Below are 19,273 nucleotides of genomic sequence, written 5' to 3'. Positions count from 1 at the left end.
AAAAGCAGGCAGGGGTTGTCTGGGGTCACACTGCTGGGCTCTGGCGCTCATTCATGGGAGCCCTGGGCAAGGTACCTGGCTCTTCTCGGCAGTGGCTTCATTGGTAAATGAGGCTGCTGTTAGAACCCACCTCCTAGGTGATCTGCGGGAAGCCTCAGCGCTCCCTGGCACCCATCCAGTCACCCAGGACAGAGCCAGATGAGGATGAAAACAGGCAGCTGCTTTGTGCTCTTCCTGCCCACCTGAGGTGGTATGGGCTGGAAGAGACCTGAGGGCCATCTGGCCCCATCTCCCCAGGAACCTGAGACCCACAAACAGAAGTCACCTTGCTCAAGGTCGCACTGCTGTCCGTGGTAGTCAGAAGTCACCGGGCTTGGGGACTTGCCTGGCAGTCCAGTGGTTAACACTTCAACTTCCAATGCATGAAGTGTGGGTTAAATCCCTGGTCAGGGACCTAGGATCCCACATGCCTCATGTCAAAAAAAGAAAAAAGAAACGTAAAACAGAAGTAATATTGTAATAAATTCAATAAAGGCTTTAAAAGATGGTCCATATTAAAAAAATTTTTTTAAGTCTCCTGACTTGCCTTTTATTTTTTAGATTGAAGTATACTTGATTCACAATCTTGTGTCTCTGGCTTTGCTAGTGGTAAAGAACCCACCACCAATGCAGGAGACTTAAGAGACTTGGGTTTGATCCCTGAGTGGGGAAGATCCCCTAGAGTAGAAAATGGCAAACCACTGCAGCATTCTTGCCTGGAGAATCCCGTGGACAGAGGAGCCTGGTGGGCTACAGTTCATGGGGGGGTCTCAAAGAGTTGGACACAGCTGAAGCAACTTAGCACACACGCAAAGAGTTGATTCACAATTTTGTATCTCTGGCTAGTATTTTGATTTTCATCTTATCTGACCTGAGAGATACAGGGAGTGGATCAGATTTTAGGGCCTTCCAGAAATGTGTGCCCCTAAAGTGCGGCCTCCAAGAGGCAGCACAGTGACTTATCACCATTTGGAGGTCTGAAGGCTGAGATCAGTGCCTGGGTGGGTATTAGCAGGGAAGATGAGCTGGCAGGCTTTAATCCCAGAGGTATGCTGCCCAGATCCTAATGTCTTGTGACAAAAGTGTTTGAGGGGGATTCTCGACTCTCCCTCATGTCAGAGGAGATCGTCTAGTTGGCCAGGAAATAGATGCGAAGCCTTGTGTCTTAAGTACGATCCAGAGTCGGTCCGACTACCCTACTGTGATCTGGAATCACAGTGCCCAGGAAGACCAGGACCTGCTTAAACACAGAAATCTGTGCCTCTTTTTAAAAGAGTATCTCAACCGCCATCCTCTTGTTCCTTTCCCGGAAGTCTCCTGGGTCTTTCAAAAGGAACAGAGAAGGGCAGAAGCACAGAGGGTACTGGGCATCACAAGTATGACACTGGAGACTGCCTAACGGTGAGAGATGCAGGCCCTCTGTGGCTTGGTTCTCTGCTTTTTGTCAAAGACACATTCATCCTTGTAAAGTTAGGAATGCTTTAATTCTTTGTGGAAAAAAAAAAATGACGCTTCAAAGTAAGCTAGCGGCATAGGAATAAAACAGATGGTGCTTATGCAGAAATGACAGAGTATCATGATATTTGCCGATTTGGTGATTCTTTGAGATTTCCAGGGGTGTCCTGACAAACGTCCATGGTCCCTGTGTGTGTCGTGTGTGTGAGTTGCTTCTGCCGTGTTTGACTTTGTGCAACCCCATGGACTGTCGCTCGGCAGGCTCCTTTGTCCATGGGACTCTCCAAGCAAGAATACTGGAGTGGGTAGCCATTCCCTTCTCCAGGGGATCTTCCTGACCCAGGGAGGGAACCCAGGTCTCCTGCATTGCAGGCAGATTCTTTACTGTCTGAGCCACCAGGGAGTGATAAACAAATGCCACTTACTCCACCGCGCCCCCTACAGGGTCCCCACAGCTTCCAATCCCCCAGCCCTAGTACAAGAAATAGAGAACGGGAGAGCATGAACCAGGGGGGTGTGTGTGGGGGTGGCGCCAAAGAGACAGGTCCCTCGAAGCCAGGGGGTGATATAGGAGGCCCAGGGTCCTCGGTCCGGGCTCCTCTCACCCCTTGCCCTGGGTGGCCTCCACTTCCCCAGCCCCATACTTCCCCTCCCATCCCATACCTCCTGGACGACATTTGATTCCGGACCGAGAACAAACCAAGCCTGGTTCTGAGGTTTGGGTGGGATGCTTGACTTGGTTTTATTTTCTTAGAGGGAGGCAGCCAGGGGTTGTGGTGGGCTGGGCAGGAGCTCGCATCTAGCCGTCTCCAGGCTCAGGAGAAAGGGCCACAAATGCGATGAGAGCCCAGAACAGTAGGCAGGAGACAGCTTCCTGGGGAGGCAAGGAGTAGGGTGCCTGCAGAAGAGGCAGTCCGGCTGCCAGCCCAGATGGCTCCACAGGCTCAGGTAGAGAGATAAAGAGAATCCTCACCCAGGTCGTGTCAAGGTGAGGCTGTGCACTTTGTCTGCCCCGAAGACAGCCTCCTTCCTTGCTCGACCTCATCCAAATGTCACAATGGCCCGGAACACAGATAAACGATTCCCCTCTCCATGCCAGCTCTCTAGATAAAATAATAGAAATTTTTAAAAAACAACCAAACTTCTCATTTATCATCTACACTGTGTATGACTTTCAAGTACGCCACTGGCAGGCCACTGGGACTGAGAGAGAAGTTCATGTCTGGCAAGAAGTTGGAAAGGAATGGGTCACAGTGACCCACCAGATTTCTCTGGTAGTTCAGATGGTAAAGAATCTGCCTGCAGTGCAGGAGACCCAGGTTTGATCTCTGGGTCAGGAAGATCCCCTGGAGAAGGGAATGGCTACCCATTCCAATAGTCTTGCCAGAGGAGCCTGGTGGGCTACAGTCCATGGGGTCACAAAGAGTCGGACGTGACTCAGCGACTTAAAAAACAACAACAAACCCAAGCAGGGTTATCTCTAGGGAGGGGTGTCAGAGATGCCTGTGGCTTCCAGAGTGGGACGAGGGTTAAATGCTTATCCAGAATCCCCCCTCCAGAGTGACTGACACTGGGGATAGCTTCTGCTCTCAGGCAACCTGGTTTGACAAAAAGGCTGGGACCCGTGTGACCTCGAATAAGTCACATCACCTCTTAGAACTTGGTTTTCCACCCAGAAAATGGTAGGGATGATCTCTAATTACCCAGGAGCGTGGAATGGATCAGGTGCCCTGACAGAGGTGAAGTGGCTGGGACTGAAGAGATGTTGCTCAGGAAGAGTTTAGCATCTCAAGGGAAGGGAAGTGGACATTCAGCAATTTGGGGGAGGAGAGTAGAGGTTCAAAGGCTGCTTCTCAGGTTCTCGCCCTGTCTTATTCAGACTAGCCTCCCTCCCCAGGTCCCACGGTTCTCCTTCACTTGGCTTATACTGAGGGGAGGTCGGCTCTGGGCTAATGGCCATGCCCAGGCTGAAGGCCCTGGACCTATAAGGGGTTGGGGGAGGCAGAAACTCAACTCAGTGGGGAAGAAACATGGCCTGCTGCCCTCCTCCCTCCTTGACCCCTGAGTGCCACTATGCTCCTGAAAAGAAATGAGAGATTAGGAAAAGAATAACAAACAGGCATCCGGTCCCATCACTTCATGGCAAACAGAAGGGGAAAAAGAGGAAGCAGTGGCAGACTTTATTTTCTTGGGCTCCAAAATCACTGCGGATGGTGACCGAAGCCATGAAATCAACAATGCTCCTTGGAAAGAAAGCTATGACAAACCTAGACAGTGTATTAAAAAGCAGAGACATCAGTTTGCTAACAAAGGCCCGAATAGTCAAAACTATGGTTTTACAGATGTGGGTACAGTTGGACCATAAAGAGAGCTGAGCACTAAAGAATTGAACTGTGGTGTTGGAGACAACTCTTGAGAGTCCCTGGGCCTGCAAGGAGATCCAGTCAGTCGATCCTAAAGAAAATCAACCCTGAATATTCATTGGAAGGACTGATGTTGAAGCTCCAATACACTGGCCACTTGATGCAAAGAGCCGACTCACTGGCAAAGACCCTGCTGCTGGGAAAGATTGAGGACAGCAGGAGGCAACAGAGGATGAGATGGTTGGATGGCATCACCGACTCAATGGACGTGAGTCTGAGTAAACTCCAGGAGACAGTGGAGGACAGAGAAGCCTGGCGTGCTGCAGTCCATGAGGTCGCAAAAAATCGGACACCACTTAGCCGCAGAACAACCACCACCAACAAACAGGAGCTGAGGGAGAGTGCCCCCCATGGGCCAGGCCTGGTACTACAACCTTTACTTGAAGATCTGCTTTAATTCCCACAATACCCTGCGGTGGGTACGCATGCTATTTCCAGAGCACAGTTGAAGAGGCTGCCAGTTAGGCGAAGCAACCTGCTCCAGAGCCAAATTTGGCCGTCTGTCCCAGAGCCCGTACTCTTCAACAGGATGTTGAAGGAAGAGGAGGGCAGGGATAAGAGATGGTCTGCTGTAACTTGTGGCTGCTCTAGGTGGAGAAAGCAGGATTCAAGAAAAATGAATGCCATCCCCCTTCCTCCCATCAGCACCTTTCCAGACTGAAGCCAGACACTACCTCCAGCTCCAAGCCTATTTTCCAATGTGGGGAAAATTTGAGGACAGTCAGGGCAACCAGGGAGAAGAGAGGACTGCTGAGAGGGTCTTCCAAGTTCTAAGGCACACCTCCCTGTCAATCCCTTGAAGGGCTACCCTGCCCCCTGGAGCTGGAGAGCCAGGACTGGGGAGGGACCAGGGGGAACATCGAACTGGGGAAAGCTCCAGGGAGCCAGCTGGGACGGGAGCACATAGGAAAGGAGGGCTATGGTGTCAGGGTTAACCATGGGATGGCCGAGGGATGCGAGCAGCCAGCCCTAGGGAGCCGTGGGGTTAGGGGATGTGACAGGCAGGCAGGGATAGAAACTTGCAACACATAGGCCCCAACATAGCCCATAAGAGTCTGACCTGATGAGCTAAGGCAGGGAAATTTTTCTAAAACAAGTTAGTGTCCAGAATTCAATGATGAAGGGGCAGGCCAAGGAGTGGTGGCCTGCCATCAGGGGACACCATAAGGGGCTCCCTGGCCTCCTCTCTGATTGCCCCCTTGAAATGTGACTGGCAGTTTGAAAGCCACAACCCTGAAGGTGACTGACCTGTTCTGTGCAGTGGTTTGGGGGAGCCCCCTGGGGGACCTCTCAGATCAATTATTCTCCATTTGCTCTTTTCTCCACTTTGCCAGTTTGCCTCATGATATCCCAGAACTGGGGAGTCAAGAAGCCAAGTCTCTGATCTTTTTTTGTGAAGTGAAAACTTACTGAATGATGCTTTAGCAAACAAAACAATAAATGCTTACACTTAAAAAAAAAATACTGCTTACACCTTGCAAATTTGTATTCGGAAAGTTAACCATGTTTAGGACTTCCTGGTAGTCCAGTGGTTAAGACTCCACACCTTCCACTGCAAGGGGCCTGGGTTCGATCCCTGGTCAAGGAAGTTCTGCATCAAGGAAGTTCCACATTCCATACAGGCATGTTTAACGTGTTTAGTTGAAATGGGTATGGTATGGTGGAGTTTGGGGAGATTTAAGGAAGTCTACAAAAGCTTCAAAGATCTTGTAGAATGAGCAAACCTCTCAGCAAAGGAGGAGACAACTTTTCCATCTTTGTAACTGTGATATCTGAATAAGCCCCTCAGACCTCAGGTCCTCTGTCTGTAGGAACTACCTGGGAGGTATGTAATGTTCCCCACTTTCTACAATCCTTTATTTTCTCTTCCCCCCTCTCTTGCACACCTCTTTTCTGAATTCATAGACTAAGCCTCTCTTTCCCTTCTCTTGCCTTGCTTAAGCTTTAGTCCCGCCTTTTAGGAACCCGTGGACTGAAGACAAGAATGACTTTCCTGGGAGATAGAGATGGGAGTGGAGCCTTCCCCCACACCCACAAGTCACACTGTCAGCTCCATCTCCCTTTCAGCAGGGAACTCCTGCTCATCAACTTTCCGCTGTCCTGCCACGGCCCGCAGCATCAACTGCCCACAGCATTTTCACGTGGACTTCTTCTTTGGCCGTTCTAAATCAAAATCAAAAGATCAAGCTTTGTCCCTGATCTTTTGTCCTCTGCGAGCGGTGGCAGCAGGCGCCATAAAGTCGCTTTTCCTCTAGGAAGCTTTTCCTGACACCCACCCCACCCCCTACCCGCTACGCGCGCCCGGTTCGGAGTCTCGTGCCCCGCACACAGGGGCCCTGGGCTTTCTCGGTCAGCGTCTCGGTGCAGACGGACTTGGAGCTGCAGAGCCAAGGGTGGCGGCTGACTCTGCCTCGGACGTCCCACCCCGAGTCCTGCGCCCGAACCCCAGTCGGAGCTCCCACCAACGCGTTACAACGACTGGAGTGAACTGAGGGCAGGGAGTGTCGCGGCCACTCCGCAGCATCTGTCTCAAGGGCTCAGGGCCCGGCTGAGCGCTGAGCGCGAATAAACCCCCCGGCCGAGTGGAGACGCAGCCGGCCACTCGGTGGTCTCCAGCAAAGAAAGGGTTAAGCCGCCATCTCCTCCCCCCACCCCACCCCCACCCCCACCTCCAAAAAAAGGGCGAGGGGAAGAGTCCAGCAGAAGGTCCTGTTTACGGGAGCCGCTCTAGGGTCCGCGCTGCCCTGGGAGAGGCGTTGCCGTGGCAACGGGCCGGGCGCCCGCCAGCTGCGGGTGAGCTCACCGAGCGCCGGCGGGCGGGGGGCGGCCGGGCTCAGAGCCGCCGCCGCCAGAGGAAGGGGCCGCCCTCCACTCGCCCACGGCGGCCAGGCGGCGGGCACGCGAGCGCGAGGCGCGGGGAGAGGCCCGGCCGACAAGAGCGCGGGGGACTGCGGGCCATGGCGCCCCGGGCCCCCGCCGCGCGCCGCCCCCGCCCGCCAGAGCGCCCCCGAGCTGCGCCTCGGAGCCCGCGGAGCCGCGGCCAGCCAGGAGGTAGGGCCGGGCCGGGGGACGCTGGAGGGGACGCGGGGGGACCGAGGAGGGGACGCGCGGGGAAGGGGTTTTCGGCGGGGGAGAAAGACTACGGCCGGAGCTGCCTCGACCCGGAGCCGTGAAGTGGCTCTCTGCAGACCAAAGACGGGGTTTCCCGCGTGCGGACGTGGGGACAGAGGCGCTGCAGCCGGATCTGCGGGACTAGAGCAAAGTGTGTCCTTCGTCCTTCCGGGAGCTCCCGAGGCCGTGGTCCCGCGCCCGGGAAACCAGCAGAAACCGGGCAGAGCCCCCGCCCTCCGCCGAGCTGAGTCCCAGGGGCGTTGAGTGTGTGTGTGTGTGTGTGTGTGTGTTTAGCAAGAACCGGGAAAAGCTGAGCAGCCAGACCTCTCCCCGCTCCCTGTGGTCAGACTTTTTGCAGTGTTGAGAAAGCAGAAAGGTGAAGATGATTGCATGATCTTATTTCTCCCGCTTTCCCCCTCAGGATGGGGTTGGCAGCAGATGGAATCCAGGGGGAGTCTCTTAACACAGGATAGAAGGATATTTAGAAGGGTCATAGGGAACTAGATTCAAACCATAGGCGAGAGCCAGACCTCAGCAGAGGAATCCTGTCCTGGAGGGCATCGGGTGGGGAATCTGGACGTTGCCCTCCAGGGGCAGAGATTGGGGCAGGGGTAGGGCACTGTCTTTGTTTTTAACCAGCTGCTTCCCAATGGCTCAGTGGTAAGGAATCCGCCTGCCAATTCAGGAGACTCGGGTTCGATCCCTGGGTGGGGAAGATCCCCTGGAGAAGGAAATGGCAAACTATTGCAGTATTCTTGCCGGGGAAATCCCATGGACAGAGGAGCCTGGCGGGCCACGGTCCATGCGGTCACAGAGTCAGACAGGCCCGAGCGACTAAAACAGCAAGTTGGGGAAGGAGCCTGGGGACTTTTAGCTGGTGTTGAGATACACTTAGGACTATGACTTCTCTAAGGTTCTAGATGTCCCAGTGCAATAATGGCCCCAGAGTTGTAATAGGCACTACAGTAATTTTGTTATTAAACTTACACCTGCAGTGGTTACTACATAAGAGAAAAGAACAATATCCTTTCTGCTTGCCAGTCATCAAGTATCAAACACACCAGGGGAGTGAAGCAGAAGCGTCTTTGGGGTGGGCTGCCTACAATGAGCAGAATTCTACAAGAAGTCAAGGGCAGAGAGTAACTGTTCTTAGGAAAGGCAGTGAAAAGGCTGGCCTTCTTTCAGTCCTTTCATTCTGGAAGATTTGAACCCTGCTTCCCTGGTGGCTCAGATGGTAAAGAATCTACCTGCAATATGGGTGACCCGGATTTATTCCCTGGGTCAGGAAGATCCCTGAGAAAAGGGAATGGCTACCCATTCCAGTATTCTTGCCTGGGGAATCCCGTGGACAGAGAAGCCTGGTGGGCTACAGTCCCTGGGGTCACAAAGAGTCGGACAGGACTGAGCGACTAACACTTTCCCTTCTTTTCCCTTTCCCTGTATTGTGTATTCATTCACTTAGCAACTCTAAGCGCTAGGCTAAGGGCATAAGGTATCTGCCTTCCTTCCAGGCGCTTACCATCCTAGCTGGGTAGTCAGACAAAAAACTAAATCCAGTTGGCATCTGGCCTCGCCATAAGTGCTGTGTTCTCGGGGAACCCAGAGCAGGGATGTCCACAGAGTAGGTGAGGCCAGGCTGAGCCCTGAAAACCTCTTCACCAACAAAGCAAAAGCAGAGAGGGTTTTTTCAGGCTGAGGGAACAGCCTGTGCAGTGTCACCAAGGGGGAGGACGAGGAAGAGGCAAATGTGGGGAGAATTCATGGTTGTAATTCCCAGAGGGAAGAAGGATCTCCCTGAAGCAGGAGCCAGGAGATCACTCTGTATTCTAGAAAGTTCAATCTGCTTACTGGGTGGAGGCTCAGAGAGGAGGAGACGGAGGCCTTGCAGCACCCAAGCTGCAGTTACTGACCCGCAGGGTGACGGCAGTGGTGACGTGGATGGAAAGAGCCAAGAGATAAAGAGGTGGGACCTGGTGGCAGACGTGGGGACACAGTCAGATGACTTAGACGAGAACTAAATGCAGAGACGCTCAGGAGAAAACAGAGCAAAGCAAAAGGAATGGAGATTTTGAATGGCCTGTATTTAGCAGATTACAACACTTGGACAATGAATTTGGCTCGGAATTCTCTGGCAGCTTAGAGACAAACAAAAATACTCTGGATTGCACAGTTTGGGATTTTGGACAAGAGAAAGCATACAAATTCATTTTCAGGACAAATTTTTTCCTGGAATTGAACTCAACTGGGAATTTGTCATGTGGGAGTTTGTGTAAAGACTAAAGAGTAACAGAGGGGAAAAAAAAAAACCTTCACTGTCAGTGTGACAAAAGATGGGAAGATAAATCTCCACATGACCATTTTCCTATACCATCTTCCTGTTATGACTTGAGGACATACTGCATTTCTGTGGTGGGGGGGGTCGAATGCAGCTAGCTCAGGCCTGTGGGCAGTGGTGACATAGGGCAGTGCGGGCCCAGGGAATCCTATGGAGGAGCCGTGGGCTCTCCAATGGAGGAAGAGATGATACCTACTCTGATGAATGTGGCGAGTACAGCATCCCAGTGCCCAGCTATGAAGGGGGAAGCAGGAAAATCCTGGTATAGCCCATAGGCAGGTGGGCTGAGACTGGTCTGGAGAAGGAACCTGGTAAGGCAGAGTGTTGGGAAGATTGGCATCGGAAATCCTAACCAAAGAGAAGCAGTGAAAGGAGCATTGGGGATCCCGTTCAGCTGGGTAAGTCCGGTTCCCCCAGTTATCCAGGCCTTTGTGCCCTCCGACCTAATGTTAAGGCTGCTCCTAGGAGTGGGGGAAAGAGTGGGGCTCAAGACACCAGAGATCCACTCTGCTGAGGTCAGGGAGGGCAGGAAAACTGTTCACTGCAACGTAAGGAATGTTGCAGAGGAACGGGGGTGTGAGCTGGGTAGTTCTGCACTCAGCCGCTCATCTGGCCAGGCCCTTCCTATTGGTTTCTGCAGAAGGGTGAATCTGCAGAATCTATGTCAATGCATTCTTAACGTGCCCGCCAAAGTTTAAAGCACTGCTTGCCCACTGTAGAAGTCTTAAGTTGAGTAGGTAATTTAACAACAGGGTAATGATAATCTACCCCATCTACCCTCCCATCACAATTCTTAGCATTTTAAACTCAGGGTACACATTAGAATACACGTTTAAATGCTGAGGGGAGACGTTTTTTAAACAACTGATGCCCAGGTCCCGCTCCAGACCAAGTCAATAAAAATTTCTAAGAACAGGCCCTGGGTATCAGTATTTTTAAAAGGTCCCAGGTGATTTTAAGGTACTTCCACGGTTGAGCGAGGTTGCTTTTAGCCATCACCCAGAGGGCTCGTCACCAGAGGGGACTGAAATCACAGATTCCAAAAGAAAAGACCTTGTAGAATTTAAAATTTGGAAGCCTGTTGCTTACAATGAAATCAGCTGGCTCGTCAGCCTTCACCATCAAGATCTAAAGCCACCTTGAACAGATACAGGTAAGAAGGCTAGTATGTATATGTGTATAAAGTACTTTTTAACAAAAAGTCTAAAAACATAATCACAGGCCTTCTACAGTTAGGTCTGCTTGGTCTAATACTATTGGATGCAGTGCCTCACCTTAGCCAAAACTGAAAAGCCTTAGTACTTTTCTCTCTCTGCCTGGGACCCATATAGGTCTGTCTGTCTTGATTTCTGAGCCTCTAAGCTGTGGATTCTTTCTACTTCCCTCCTGATATTCAAGTATATGTGTTCTCCGACCTCTGTCTTCTAGACTGGAGAGAAGCTGGGAGAAGTAGCTTGCCATTTAACATGTATAAAGTCTCAGTCAAAAGGAAAGAATCTCTAAGAGCTGAATTTCAGTAACTATCATAGGATAATAGGAGTAGTATTTTGAGGCTCAATGGCTTTCCCCCAAACCCTCAAGTATAGCTTGCAAGCAGTTGCTTCTTTGGCTGAGGGCAAAGTTGACTCAGCCTCCCCGACGCTCCCTGGAACCTGCCCCCTTTATTTTGCTTCTCGGGGGTCCATGGAATGTCTGACAGTTACTCGAGAGTGCCAGAGACTCCTGCTTGGGCCTGTGTCATGCCCAGTATCCTGGGTCCCAGGCGTGGTCCCTTCTTCCTCCGCTGGAACCAGACAGCTGCCACAGGCACCTGGGCTCTCTGAAACCCCTGCACTGGCCTCCCAGCTGAGGGACTCAGACACAACTGCCCCTTTAATGATGAGAGGTGAGTGAGTGACTCCGTTCTTTGACTCAGTTCTCTATATTTGGCCCCCAAAGAAGGGAAGCCAGAGTCAGAGCATCCTTGACCCTTGTGTTAAAATCATTGTCCGATTTGGGCAAAAATTAATCCCAGCTCAGTTTGCCTAGAAGTTAAGCCCTTTGCCAATGGGAGCCCAGAATTGGCTTCCCTTTGACACATTCATCCTTGGCCTGTGGTCAGCTGAAAGAGGGGTGAGTCTGAGACCCCATTTTCCAACTGGCTGAACTACTAACAGTCAGGTTATGGTTCCTTCCCAATGCTCCCCCCTCCCCCAGCCTTAGAGAAGGAAGGGGTGAGTCACCCTTGCAGCAAGCTTAGGGAAGAGGATCTGTATTGTATTGGGGAACCTGAGGATCCATGCTTCGCTTCAGCAGGAGAGGAGGGCAGGACGATGGTAAAAGCTTGCATATCTTATCAGGAGGGCTGTCAGACCAGTTCAAGCAGAGTAGCAAACACATTTCCTTTTTTATTTTCTTTAAAAGTGTACTTTAAAACTTTCAGATTGAGGATTTCCCGGGGGGTCCAGTGGCTGGGACTCTGTGCTTCCAATGCAGGGACATGGGTTGGATCCCTGGTCAGGGAACTGGGATCCCACCTGCCGCAGGGTGTGGCCAAATTTTTTTTTTTTAAAGAAGTAAAACGTTAAGATTACTTTTATATACACATGTATGTGTATATATGTAAACTATAAAAACTATCCTTATTATAAAATATTTAAGTGCTGGTCACTCAGTCGTGTCCGACTCTTTGGGACACCATGGACTAAAGCCTGCGAGGGTCTTCTGTCCGTGGGATTTCCCAGGCAAAAATATTGAAGTGGGTTGCCATTTCCTTCTCCAGGGGATCTTCCCCATCCAGGGATCGAACGCAGGTCTCCTGCATTGCAGGTGGATTGTTTACCAGCTTCCCTGGTGGCTCAGCGGTTAAAGCGTCTGCCTCCAGTACGGGAGACCCAGATTCAGTCCCTGGGTCGGGAAGATCCCCTGGAGAAGGAAATGGCAATCCACTCCAGTATTCTTGCCTGGAGAATCCCATGGATGGAGAAGCCTAGTAGGTTACAGTCCACGGGGTCGCAAAGAGTCGGACACGACTGAGCGACTTCACCTCACCTCACCTCACCTGAGCCATCAGGGAAGCCCCAAGCAATACATAAAAAGGACAGCTGCTGTCCATGGGGTTGCAAAGAGTTGGACATGACTTAGCAACTGAACAACAAAAAGAACACGGTGAAAATTTTCCCCATCCTTACTCCCTTCTCAGAGGTGATCATTGTTTGGTATGTATATTAAATCCTCCTAGACTTCTTTTCTTTACATGTAATGTATTATGTTTGTTTGTTAGAAAAGTGGAATAACTAAACAGTATTATGTGAAAATAATTCCATGTGGGACATAACATAGTCCTTTCCTTTCTAACAGCTACCTAGTCTTCTTTTGTATGAATTGACTTTATTTCTTTAACCCATTGTCTATTGATGAGTAGTTAGTTGCTTCTGATTTTAGCCACTGTAAGTACTTTACAGCACTTGTTCCAACATTTCTGTATATAAATTCCCAGAGGTGGAATTGCTAAATTAAAAGATTTCAAAGCCAAATGTATATTGAATGTATCCATGCCCAGTGATGGATATTTTAATGAAATGAGATTCTTTTTTTTTTATTTTTTTTTATTTTTTAAGTGAAAGTTGTTCAGTTGTGTCCAACTCTTTGCGACCCCATGGACTATTCAGTCCATGGATTTCTCCAGGCCAGAATACAGGAGTGGATAGCCTTTCCCTTCTCCAGAGGGTCTTCCCAACCCAGAGATTGAACCCAGATCTCCTGCATTACAGGCGGATTCTTTACCAGCTGAGCCACCAGGGAAGCCCAATTTATTTTTTAATTGAAGGATAATTGCTTTACAGAATTGTGTTGTTTTCTATCAAACATCCACATGAATCAGCTATAGGTATACATGTATCCCCTCCCTCTTGAACCTCCCTCCCATCTCACCCCTCTAGGTTGATACAGAGCCCCTGTATGAGTTTCCTGAGACATACAACAAATTCCCGTTGGCTATCTATTTAACGTATGATAATGTAAGTTTCCATGTTACTCTCTCCATATGTCTCACCCTCTCCTCCCCTCTCCCTATGTCCATAGGTCTGTTCTCTATGTCTGTTTCTCCATTGCTGCCCTACAGATAAATTCTTTGGTGCCATCTTTCTAGAGTCCATATATGTATGTTCAGTTCAGTTCTTAGCATATAATATTTATTTTTCTCTTTATGACTTACTTCACTCTGTATAATAGGCTCTAGGTTCATCCACCTCATTAGAAATGACTCAAATGCATTCCTTTTTATGGCTGAGTAATATTCCATTGTGTATATGTATACAATGAGATTTTGATACTCAGTTTTTCAAAAATTGTAAAAGAGTATTACCTCTCTCACCGTCATTCCCCACTGAATTTACTATGAATTTCTATTTAAGTTAGAAATTGTGTGGTACATTCATAGAGGCAATCTATTATTTTGAGCTTTGTTAAAATTTTCAAGGCAACATATTGAAACTAGAGTTTCTAAGAATTTTTCCATGGCTTATAGCTCGTTATCCAACAAATTGTCCCAAAATGGTCTCTTGCTGTTGGTTTGTGTTCTGAAAATCTTGATCTCGTATAACCACGAGTTCACATAATTGTGTAGGCTGAAACCTAGAATGGGCAGAGTGGGTTCCACATAAGAGCCAGCCCAGGGAAATAATTCTCTATCATGTTGTCATTGTTCAGTCACTAAGTCATGTCTGATTCTTTGTGACCCCATGGACTGCAGCACACCAGGTTCCCTTGTCCTTCACTGTCTCCTGGAATTTGCTCAAATTCATGTCCACTGACTTAGTGATGCCATCCAACCACCTCATCCTCTGCCAACCCCTTCTCCTCCTGTCCTCAATCTTTCCCAGCATCAGGGTCTTTACCAGTGGGTCGGCTCTTCACATCAGGTGGCCAAAGTATTGGAGCTTCAGCATCAGTCCTTCCAGTGAATATTCAGGGTTGGTTTCCTTTAGGATTGACTGGTTTGATCTCCTGTAGTCCAGGGGACTCTCAAGAGTCTTCTCCAGCACCACAGTTTGAAAGCATCAGTTCTTTGGTGCTTCAGCCTTCTTTATGGCTCAACTTTCACATCCACACATGACTACTGGAAAAAAACATAGCTTTGACTATATGGAACTTTATTGGCCAAGTGATGTCTCTGCTTTTTAATCCTGTCTATCTATGTCATAAGGGTTGGACTTCATTTAGCCCTAAGTTCTTTGCAAATCCACTTTGTACAACAGATAGGGTAACTACATGTACAAGGTGGGACACTTGGAAAGTAAAAAAGGAGCAACTAAAGATAAATTGTTTGTTTGTTTTATTTAAACACACTTCTCTTCATTTTTTCTTAAAGTACTTGTGAAAGTATTTACTTGAAAGGGAAAAGGACAGTATCAAATTTTAAATATAAAAATAATTCTTATAGTAGAATTGGTAATATCTAAGGATATGATCTACCACATTGGCTGGATTGGTATATATTGTTTTCTACTTGTTTCTTGCTATTTTGCCATTAACAAACAAACAAAAAAATAAATTGTTAATTGCTATACAACCAGCCAGTCTGTCCTGGGAACGTCCCTGCAAACTGCCAGCTGGCAAAGGGCTGGACATGCCCATCCATTCTTCCTGCAGGCCTAAGTGTACTGACCCAGGGACATGATTTTGTGTCATCCCTCTGCCCCCCAGCTTTTCTTAACTCCCACCTAGAGTAGAGACCTGAGTGCAGGGAAGGAGGAGGGGTCCAGTGGCTCACCCAGTGCTGCGTGTTAACTCCTTCCCACTAACCGAGTCAGAGAAGATGGGTACCACTGTCCCTACTTCCCACAGCTCACTGTGGAAGAAAATACAGCTGCCTTTTCCCAGCAGATTGGAACCATTAAAGCAGAACATTCTATAATTTTATGTGCGCTTCTCACATCCCTGGGAAATACAGACTCAACCTCCCAGATGACCAAGCAGAGGTATTTGTGGGAAATTGTGCCACAAATCAGGATTAAAACTGGCTTTGCATGGTCAGGAGAGAAGTTAGCTGGGGGAGAAACCACAGAGCACTGATTTGGTCACTGGGCAGGAGCGTTGGGGCAGCCTGAGATGTAGAACCTGCTTCCCTGTAGCTGGAGTGGGACCAGTTCTCAGGCACAGACTTGGTCAGGGCGGCAGCTGGGAAGACACGGACCACCAAAGCAGCATGCCCAGGGCGCTGGGCTTCTCCCAGCGCAATGTCTCTAGCTCGCTGCAGGTCCAGAGGGATTTCTCCACTCGCTGCTCTGAGCTGGAGGTGGGAGTCATTCAGATGTGAAATGAAGTGTGTGGTCAGCCAGCCCCACATACAAATCCCTGGCCGCCTGACATCCCTTTCCATCTGGTCCGTTTCATCGTCTGTGTCTGTGACAATCAATAAACACACACAGCTCCCAGGACATCAAACAGGGACCAGTGCTCTGTTTACCCACCAGCTGAACTGATGCATCTAACAGGATAGAAAAACATCAGAGAGGAGGGCCTCCTTGATGGTTCCCCAAGTGATGAGACTTGGCGATTCCAGCACTGCAGAGGCAGAGTCAAGAGAGGTTCCTGTTCCAGGCTCTCGTTTCACCTGCAGTCAGGGAATCCAAGATCCTTGACCTGGGACAGAGGGAAGAGTGACAGGGAAAAGAGTCAGAGAGTGCTTCTAAACACATGCATAGTCTGGGTTCAGGCTGCCTGCTGACTGGAGAACAAGAGAGGAAGAAGGCTGCTTTCAGGATGGGGAGACACAGCACCTGCCTGAGCCTCCAGGGCAGGACCGCAAGCTCCTCCTCACGTCCCTGAGATCTGGCCTCCATCCCCAACTGTCTGTGGAGACTTCATCCCGGTACTGATTGTGCAGCCACTGTACAGCTGGTTCATTGTTCTCGGTTTCTGAGCTTCCTAACATGACTTCCTAACGTGACTTGCCTGACCCAGGTCACGGTCGATATAACATTGCTATGGTGACATGTCTGCACCGCTTGTCAAAAGGCTGAAATGCTTCTCTGAATAGTCACTCCTGGTGTCCCACCGTTTTGGGACCCCCACGACCAGATCCAGCCATGAAAGGGTCAACATAAGGCCCTGGTGACTGGCCAGGGCCCAAGCCCCTTTTGTGAAGCATTTTGAATAATGCCTCCTCCCCTGAGACACCACACCATCTGGGTTATGCTAATTGTCTCTGGAGATGATCTGATCTCCTTCACTGATTCCTTTTCTTCTCATTCAACAAGCATTCACGCCGCACCCACAGAACACCAAGATCTGGTCCAAATAGACATTGTGGAGGAATAAAAAGAAGCCCAAGGCAGGTGTTGCGCCATCAGACCTCTCTGTCCAGTCGGAAGACCCAGATGAAGAAACATGGTAAAGAGCTCAGTCAAGAGAGAGTCACCCCCACACCTCCGTTCCTCACTCTCTTCTTTGGCCTCACTTTCCCCCCGGGGAGAGCTTGTCCACGCTCACTGGTTCTTCGGCTGCATCCCCAGTTCTTCTCCACCCCCGGCCCCCAGGGTTGTTCTCTCACCAGACTCTTAGATCTCTACCTCTGGCTGCTTGATCTGTATGTTCCTCCTGAATATATCCGTTCATATCTCCCATCATCTGCCTGCCTGCTCACTCAGTTGTGTCTGACTCTGTGTGACCCTGTGGACTGCAGTCTTCTAGGCTGCCCTGTCCGTGGGATTCTCCAGGCAAGAATACTGGAGTGGATTGCCATTGCCTTCTCCAGGGGATCTTCCCCACCCAGGGATTGAACCCGCATCTCCTGCACTGGCAGGCAGATTCTTGATCACTGAGCCACCTGGGAAACCCCTTCTATCATGTATCCTGTTTATATTCTGTGGAAAGCAAACCGTACCTCTGCTTTCTGATTCCAGAATGTCTCCAAGTCTGTCTGCCAGTCCTTCCATCCTCCTCTCTGTGTTTCCACATGTCCGAGAGCGGCCGTCCCACGTACTGTCCCCTTTCTTCATGCTCTTGCCTCGCCTGAAAGACTCTCCCAGCTAGGCCAAATGGCCACCAGATTCTACGTCTTCTCTGAAGCAGTCCGTGACCCCTCTGACTCTCATTGCCTGCCCACTTCTAAATTCCTCCAGTTATATTTCTTTCATAACATTTACCACGGTGGTTTGAATTTAGTCCCTAAACCCCTCTCACATTGTGGCTTTTGTTAAACATGTTGTCAGGCATCCCCTAGACTTTTAAACTAATCTTTTGGTGTTGAAAGGTTGTAATCTTTCATTGCCACTGGTTGATTGGGTTTACATCTTTTATCCTTAGCTCTAGGGCAGGGACCATTCCTACCAATACCTGCTGTATTTCCCAGCAGCACCTCATTGCTCAGCTCCTTGATTGATCTTGTGGATTAATTTCAAACCCATCCATGCTGGCTCAGATTAGTTAAATAAAAATTGCCCATATCTCAAAACTTAGCTAAATAAAACAGAGCACATTCCCCGGCATTACACAACTTCTGAGTACAAAACACCACACATAGATAGTAAACAAACAGAACTGGAGCCTTAGGTTACAGGGAGCCAGAAAACGGAGGGACCGGAGCGGAGTCCAGGCGAGCAGGCCATGCTAACGGAGTGGGTTCCTCCTAACTTTCACTTCTGGCTTCGAGGCTGAGCCTTGGCTTTAATGAATAGGGAAGGGGGTCAGCTCCTTTTCCAATTTCAAAACCAGTTTTTGCAGATTACACTGTAACGGTAAGGTATGTTTGAGAGGTTTTACAGCTTTACCACATTTGCAAACAATTGAGGCTGGTCTGCAGGCAACTCAGATGGTATAGAAACTGCCTGCAATGCAGGAGACCCGGGTTCAATTCCTAGGTTGTGGAACATCCCCTGGAGAAGGGAATGGCTCCCCACTCCAGTATTCTTGCCTGGAGAATTCCATGGACAGAGGAGCCTGATGAACTACAGTCCATGGGGTCTCGGAGAGTCAGACACAACTGAGTGACTAACACTTTCTGCAGCCCTGCAGATAAGTTGAGGAGGTTGTATTAGTATTGTCATTATTAATATCAATATCATAACAAAGTCCTATATTTTTACTTGTATTATTTGGCAGGATTAAGTTCCGTTCATAACAACAGAAGCTGTGTTGAGCTTCTTACAGGACACGCGCTGTGCCCACTGTTTTCCAGGTGCCATCTTGGGTAAGCCTTTCAAAGCAGGAGCTGTTCCTGTCACTTTATAGCAGAGAGAACCAAGGCTGAGCAAAATAACTGGCCCGAGTCCCATGACTCTCAAGCAGCAGAGCTGGAGTTTGAATCTGGGGCTGTGTGCTTCCAAACCCTTTGCTTTTAACCCCCACAATACACCATCTTTCAAGCTCCTTCCCAGAACCGGGAGTGGGATGGGAGCGGTCCCAGCCCCCAGCTCCCTGGGCTCGAGGAGCCACGGTGCCGGCCCCAGCAAAGGGGATGGGAGATGACGTCTCCCTCCAAGATTGCTGCCTTTTGTCCAAATGTGCTGGCCAGGAGCCAGGCTGGAAACTCTCTGCTCATGGAAAGAAAGAGAACAGAAGCCAGCAAAAAGAGGGTGGGAAAGGGTCTGAGGGGGGAGGAAGGGAAGAGGAGGGCCGGAAGGCCAGAGGGAGAGGAGGTGGGGAGTGAGGCGTTTGGGGCAGCACAGCTGGAGCTGGGGAGGGCTGCCAGAAGGAAATAAAGCATGGCCTTCTGTGCATCCCCTCCAAGTGGCTACTTCTGGTGTGGTGTGAGCGGCCAGGTACTCAGGGGCCACGACAAAGGACAGGTCCCACCAAGGGCCCTCCTCCCCACCTCAGTACCACTATTGATCAATGCATGAGTGATAGTCGCTCAGTCATGTCCAACTCTTTGCGACCCCATGGACTGCATCCCGCCCAGGCAAGAATACTGGAGTGGGTTGCCACG

The 19,273-nt window shown here is 49.8% G+C and overlaps 1 protein-coding gene across 1 annotated transcript in view; it reads left to right on the top strand.

Moving 5' to 3' along the window:
- The first annotated feature begins 6,817 nt into the window (after window positions 1–6,817).
- DENND2A (DENN domain containing 2A) overlaps window positions 6,818–19,273 on the top strand; it is a 101,040-nt gene continuing 88,584 nt past the window's right edge. Inside the window, exon 1 of the mRNA XM_040260000.1 lies at window positions 6,818–6,968. The gene's annotated coding sequence lies outside the window, so the exon portion shown is untranslated. The remainder of the gene's footprint in view (window positions 6,969–19,273) is intronic.

This window comes from Oryx dammah, unplaced genomic scaffold, assembly GCF_014754425.2.
Source record: "Oryx dammah isolate SB20612 unplaced genomic scaffold, SCBI_Odam_1.1 HiC_scaffold_18, whole genome shotgun sequence".
Lineage (NCBI taxonomy): Eukaryota > Metazoa > Chordata > Mammalia > Artiodactyla > Bovidae > Oryx > Oryx dammah.
This window is presented reverse-complemented; position numbering and strand designations above follow the sequence as displayed.